Below are 7687 nucleotides of genomic sequence, written 5' to 3' on the forward strand. Positions count from 1 at the left end.
TGAGTCATAAATACATGTCGTGAGCGGTGACGATACGGTGCGTCGTGAGGAGAGTCGTCATTGATGCCAACGCTATCATTATTGAATGATCCGAAGATGGGTGCCGTCAGTGCGCAGTGCCGCCCTCGAAATCATAAAAAGTGGTGCTTTTAATTTATTGCTATTACCGGATAATGGTTTAGCTTTCAGTATTTAATACGTTAAAGTAGCAAATTAAAGTAAGTTTTCACGAAACGAAAGCTCTACCAAATATTTCCTATGATGGAACTAAAAACCTTGAGACTTAGGAGTGCTTTTTATACCATAAATACCCGAAGTAGGGCTATGAACCTAACTACAATCAAGGAAAACGATTCCTAAATATTATTGATATCATAATAATAATAATAAGGCGAAACCGGTCAAACCCAAAATGAAACAAAAAGCTCAAACAACATTCAAATCAATCTCCCATTACAATTGACATTCGACGAACCGATCGAAATGTCAAATAGCGAATTGACATTTCGGCTACTTTTTTCTGACATCGACTCCAAGGTAGGTCCACGAGGACAGCAGAGGCGGGCAATCTGCCAAAACGTCACTGACATGTTTCAATTAAGGCCTTTTTGTCCTGTCAGGATGCCCTGGCAAACATATCTGTCTCCCAACATTTACTTCATGGAATAAGCCGTGCAAATAAAAAAAACGGAGATCCACTGATTATTTCGTAACTTATTTGCTGATAAATTATGAATGAAGGACGGTCGATGACCGACGTGTTTGTTATCAATCACCACAGGCAGTTCACACGCGTTAAAACAATGTTTTTGCATACGTTTAGGCTATGCGAGATAGAGATCTAAAATGACAATGACTGATTTTAAATCAAACGCCTGAAATAAATTTTACGAAAATGAAATGGAGAGCGCACTGAAAAGCAAGTACGCTCATCTTATACTATCAGCCTGCATGATCAAAACTTTAAATTGCATGAATTGCATCTCCCAATCGAGGTTTTATCGTTATATACCCAACAGTAGAAGCTGAAGTTAAAAGTCGTGAGAAAATCTGACTACGGTTTTTTTTGAAGTCAAACGAAATAGCAACTCTTATCAAAATTCGTTAGAGTGCTTATTTCTTACAACAAATTAATATGATTTTCAATAAATACCAGAAGACGTGGACATTTTCCATGGTTTGAATAGGTATGTTTAGCTTAAAAAATCTTAGCCATTTTCTAAATAATTTTCGTTAGTTTATAACCGAAGACGAGAATCGCAAAACCGAACCTGATTGTTAAGCAAGAAAACACACACAGATTCTATATGTGGCAGAGAATCCAAAAAGGATTTATTTATTACGGCATCCCGTGCATTTTTTCCGTAATTTTATCGCGGCATGTGGCACAGCTTTTAATGGAAGCAAAAATAAAAATGGAGAGCCGTGAGACTCGTTCCTAGGAACATCGCGATTCCGCAAAAACTTGATACATTTTTATGCTCAACTCTAGTTCGACCTTTCCAACAATTTGGCTAAAAGACCATGACAAGATAAAAATAATTTATGATAGCAATATAATTTTGAATATTAGATTAGACGAGTGTAAGAGAAAAAATGGTAAATCGAAGAGGGAATGCTACAAAAATTAGGAATATGATAAATTAATAATTAAATCCGTAAGCAATTGGACATCCTCAATCAACAAATTGGAAACAAAAAATGCATATTATATTAAAGCTATGAGGATTAAATGTTACACGTATAGGATGTTAAAATCGATACAATTTTTATTAAAACTGCTATGAAGATTTACTTTTATAGTCTGTGGATGGAATATTTGGCGCCAATATTTGGCGCGCTAATAGCAGCAAAAAGTTGCAAATTCTCTCGCGCAGCGACAATCTAATTGCAGATAAATTAGTGTTTTATTGGATGTTTAACTGCAAAAAGATATCATGCCCTAAACATTAATTGTACTTATAAATAAAACCGACGAAGTGTTGAATGCGTTTAAATTCATCTGGTCCATTATAACACGAAATACAAAATCTTGTTATTCGAATCAAATACAATATCCAAAAATGAAATATCAAACCATTAAACTTAAACACTACCAAGAAGAAAGAATTATAAAGAAATGATGATCACATTAAAATATGTATGAATGATAGATAAAAAATACATAGGTTAATTTGGCACTAAAATAATATAAATAACTCGAAAGATTTGTAATTTAAAATGACCGTTAATCCGAAACCTATCCATATTACCATTTATAAGCTATAAAACATTTATAGAGGCGATTATGATTTGGAGCTAAAGTGCGCTGAAGCTAACGGTAGGCTTTAATTTGGAAAGAAATATTACAATTCTAATGACAATTCAAAATGTTTTTATACAAAATGGTTTCTGGTTCTTGCTGAAAGCTACATTTGGGTGCAAGTATTAGGCAACAATCAACAAATAGAAGATCGACTATATGAAAAGTGTATTCTGTAATGCGTTAGTTTATTACTCTTGTTTTTCAAGTATTCATGTTATTGGCGTGATAAAAGTAAAGAATTTTGAATTATAAGTATTTTAAGAGGGTAATTTTGGATTGTTTGGTTAATTGATGAAATTAACTCCTATTTGATTATTAAAAGAAAAAAAAAACAGATATTTTCAGGAGTTGTTTTCAGAAATGTATTTTTCTGGAAAAGAAAAATGTCCTTGGTATACTTGGAGTGTAAATAGCGCTAGCTCCATCATTACCATCGACCATGGTGGGTCCTATGGTGCGATGCATTCTCGCCACACTCGCACACACACAGCAATTTGTCCGAGGTGCGAACCGCGTTACCGCCTGCCGCCAAGTGATGGGACTTATCACATCAACCCAACTCCATTTAGTTTGTCATCCTTTTGCAAACTAAAATGTCAGCCACTGTATGACCGGTTTGACTGTTTGTCAATTCGAGAGTCCTGTTCTTTTGTTCTTTGTTAACATATTGCTTTTGATATGTTTACACATATTAGCCTCGTAGGTCTAAAGACTAAAGACAAAAAAAAGATAAAATAACGCGAACAAATATGCATAAAGAAGGCAGGATCTATAACAATATTACACATTGTATGTGTATTGCGTTTTAATTTAATTTTAGAACTTCGGTCCGGTGTCATGTCCTTGGCCCTTTCATTACGAATTACAATAGGATCCATAACACGCATCCTTAAGATCTATAAAAATCTAGATTCAATTATCATTATGGTACCTACTTAATGGTATGGTACCTACTTAATGGTAACACAGTAATTAAAAAATAACTTTACTCTTCGAAAACTTATCATCTGGGTCGGGTTTAATTAAAATTAAAAACTTCACAATGTAGAAAGCAATTAACAAATTAAACGTAGTGTATCACTACACTTTAACCACTTTTAATTGATCCGCCCTGCAATTAACTGCCTTCTCTCATTAATTTTGCCACTTGCTTTTAATTGTTAAACGAGATAAGTGATTTAAACATGAAATCTCGGAGAAAGTATACCTAAATATTAATTAAAATTCAGCACTTACCTTTGAGTGCTAAGTCCAGAAAATGACAATTTGCAACGCACAAATTTTTCACGCACGTGGTGCTGGCACAACAATACGAAATCACGGTTTCGAAAAAAAATAAAAACTATTCTAAATTCGAAAGGCGCGCGTAACCGCAGAAATGTGTCAGTGGCGCGTCGCGGCGTCGACCTAGGTGCTGTGCGTGCGTCGAATAGCGATGCGGGATCGGACCCGATCCGATTTTTCGAAAATATTTTGAGAGCGGTAGTGCCGCAACGATGGCGAAGTTTTGAATGGCGCGACGCGCGGTACCTCCGAGACTGGCCAGCAGCCGCAGGACATCGACTTTATAAATTGACTTTGCCCATCGACGTAACTGTACATGGATTTTGGTAGTTTCGGTGCCATACTTGTGACGATGCATGATAGCTGAGCATTAGATGAAAAGCGTGTTAATTATTTACCTAATAACAAGAATATTGGAATACCTAAAGCGCTTAAATGTCCGCGTTCTAACTAGCTCTACCAGTTTTTTAGAATTTATGGTATTCTTTTGTTGGACACGAAACTTTCCTAACGCTCATTTCCATATTTTATGAGTATTTTATAGGCACCTCAATTGCGCGTTACTGAATTTAAGCCCAGTGCATAATGTTTAAATTAAACTGGGTACGATAAACACTTCTTCACTCCGTCTGCTCCGAGCGTCGCATACAAAACGTTCGGGACAGGGGTAACTCTGCGAATGAGAGGGACTTGGCGCGTGTGCGAATCTTCCCTGCACCAAAGATTAAATGTAAAGGACGGGTGCAGAATAGCCACAACGTAATATTTAAGGAACATTTCATGCCTAACAGTAGGTAAGCGCACAGAGCACGATTGCATCTAGATGCAGTTGCAGTCTAACTATCAATTTAATGGAAGAAGCAACTGCCCCTTGTAAAAGTAAATCAATGTGCATTGGAGAAGAAAAGGCAGGGCGATTTCTTTTAAAATTAGTAATCATAAATGGTGCAACAGTGTTTCAAAATCCAAACTTCTTTCATTTATTTTGTAAACTCTTTAATATTGGGCCCACTCATATTGTAAACTTCAAAAATTAGCATTTACATTAACAGCCAGGCAGGTGTTTGTTAATGTTAAAATAACATTTAAATAATCGGACACTGTCATACAATTCTGTCCCCAAAAACCCCTACTGCGCATTATTGGAATCCAATCAGCATTGGAGTCAAAAACGGTAGTTTTAAATAATAAATAATAAACGATCGTTAGTAGCGTCATAAAATCCAATTTTAATAATAAGGACCTTTAATCTTTACAACTTTATCAACGGCTTAAACATATCCTCGAGACAGGAAAAAAACTGGTCGACACCCGATTTTCGTGCACATTAAGTCTCATCCATATTATTATAATCAATTTATTAAACGATGCCTTTCCCAAACGCCCTCTGAAACGTCTCATGTCGCACAAAAACAGCTCATTATAAAATTTCTTTACAAAATTACGCGTAAGGACGAGCCAAATTGAATTCTTCCGTAATCGTAAAGACCGAACGGAGACCATAAATATTGTTAAATAAATCGCTCAAAATGTTTTAAAGAAGTCAAAGTACCGCATTGCACAGAAAAAGAAAAAAATCACAGCTTCAGGAGTCACACTCAGTGTAAAACGAACAGCTCATGGCCTCACCCCGTTACCTTAGTGGAGGGAGCAGGCCCTATTCGAAGGGCTAAGAGTTCTCTAAGTAAATAGGTACAAAACTCTACGCTGAATGGTCTTCTATAAAAGTATGAGTCGTAATGTAAGTAGGTATATTACCTAATGGAACTGATACACCAATGAACAATCTACCAGGAATAAACCTATCATGGAAACATTCGATTCGTGAACGAACATGGAATGATTTGTACCTTGACAAAAAAGATCTTATTATGAAAATGAAGTAGAAAGGTACTTACCTACTGTAGTACTGATGGACAGTCTGTTTTCCTTGACCTTTTGCAATGTGTACAGTCGACAAAAAACTGTTCAAATATGCACGTTATTTGGGCACGTGAAAATTTATTTGACAGGCTATACAGGGTCCTCTTCTGGCCTCACATAAGGAATCTTGCAGGAATTCACCTGAAATAATAATAATAATGTGTAGTAACCTACATAATTTGACGATATACGAAGTGTGAAAATTGTGTATCCGATCCGAAAGGGGTGATTCTGGTGCTCAAGTACAACAAAATTTTATACAATATCAAAAACTCAAAAAATAAATTCACTCCAACAATAGAAACTAACAATTAGTATAAACAAGATTATTTTCCGAGCATCAGAATCACTCTAGGATCAGACATTTCTTTTTTCATACTTACATTTTGCCACCATATAACGTACGTGACGCTCCAAAATACACGCAAAATTCTTCATTATTTTTGTCAGTGACTTGTAGCAATTACTTGATGAAAGCGCTCTTTACTTCGAAAACTAGACGGCGTTTACTCAATACTCGATCATTTATTACATTTGAGTAGATTACGTTGTCTATTGAATAGGGCGGGGCTCCTAGGGAAATATTTCTTTGAAGCATCCCAAAGCCACTTCTTGTAATTGAATTATTATGGCACGTTACGTGTTTTAAGCATAGGCATATAACACCTGGCTTGCTCTGCGCTGTAAAACACGTCATGGTCTATGACCTTAATCTGCCTCAGGCTCCTGGCAGAATATTTTTTGAAGCACCCCATAGCCTATGGTATAGGGCAACAATCAAAATGTCTTGAAAAACACTCCGAGTCACCAGTCACTTCTTGTAAGTGAAGGTATTTTTGCCCAGTTATCTTCTTCGTTGATACTTTATGCTATCTGTGTGGTATAACCGCACCCTCGGCATAGTGTGGGCGTGACAATGGACGACTTGTGTCAGCCACTTTTTGTTATGTTCATCAGTTTATTCAACCAGCCAAATGATGTAATAAGCAAGGGTACATTCCGATGGGATAGTATAAAATCATCTGTAATAGTTAATGACTAATAAATAAAAGATGCACCCGCAAATATCTATGTGAAGCCTGCGTGCGTACGTCACCTATGTTCTTCTGATTAATATCGTTGCGGGTCCAATGACAGTTCAATTTTCACCCGGGACAATCTTGACCTTCACTGGTTGGGTTTTTATTGGCGGTCAAGCTGTAGATCCTGGCTACACAGGAGTTGCAGCGGTGGAAATAGTCCCGTACGTCAGTTGTTTTTTTGCAGGTATAATAATATATTCTTCCTATTGTTTATCTGCTGTACTCTATTGTTAATAAACTTTTTACACAATATAATAATAGAACAGCGCAAGACCGGTCGTTGTGGAAATCCTTAGGGGATGGCCTTTGTCCAGCAGTGGACATGAATCATGTCAAAAGCCAAATCATGTCACATGATTTGGCTGAAACGAACGAACAATAATAATAAAAGTGTCTTCGACACAAAACCATAGATCATTGGTTCTCAAACTTATTTGAGACGCGCCCCCTTTTGACCATACAAACAATTCCACGCCCCCCCTCCTCCAGTCAAGATTATTTATCGGTCGTATCGAGCAGTCTGGAATGCATTCTCTCAGCGGGCGCAGGTTTTTATACTTAAGTACACAGATGGCCCGCGCCCCCCTTTAAAGGTCTTTGCACCTCCCCTGGGGGGCGCGCCCCCCACTTTGGGCACCAATGCCATAGATGCATAGTAGGATGTTTCATGACGTTTATAATATTTCAACAGATACCGCAATGTTGCATTAAATAAAGTAATGCGTAAACAAACTAGTCATAAAAACATCGTCACAAAATTCATATTTTCAAGTCATTTTGACAACACAAAAATATTTATCAGAATATCATAATAAAGTTAATTACGTGCTACTGACCTACTCTACTAAAACTATTGTCACAAGTGTTTAGTTAATTACCAGCTACATTTAATGATTTCATGGAATTTGGGGGAGTGATCGATTAAGAGACCTACCTTAATAATTACTCAGATGGAGTAATATTGAGTCATCACACTTGTTATTAAGTTGACCCAAATATTTAAGACAAACAATTTCTTATACTGTCATACAATGAAAAGACTATTGTTTGAATATCCCGAGCTTTTCGTTTATCTGGTATAATCCAAACCCAA

The 7687-nt window shown here is 36.6% G+C and overlaps 1 protein-coding gene across 1 annotated transcript in view; it reads right to left on the reverse strand.

Moving 5' to 3' along the window:
- The window catches only part of LOC114354391 (uncharacterized), a gene marked incomplete at its 3' end in the record, with an annotated part of 42120 nt that extends 36476 nt beyond the window's left edge, over positions 1-5644 (reverse strand). The window contains exon 1 of the mRNA XM_028306762.1: positions 5492-5644. The remainder of the gene's footprint in view (positions 1-5491) is intronic.
- Positions 5645-7687: the final 2043 nt, after the last annotated feature.

The sequence above is a fragment of the Ostrinia furnacalis genome, unplaced genomic scaffold, assembly GCF_004193835.3.
Source record: "Ostrinia furnacalis isolate ACB-3 unplaced genomic scaffold, ASM419383v2 OfSCF0191, whole genome shotgun sequence".
Taxonomy (NCBI): domain Eukaryota; kingdom Metazoa; phylum Arthropoda; class Insecta; order Lepidoptera; family Crambidae; genus Ostrinia; species Ostrinia furnacalis.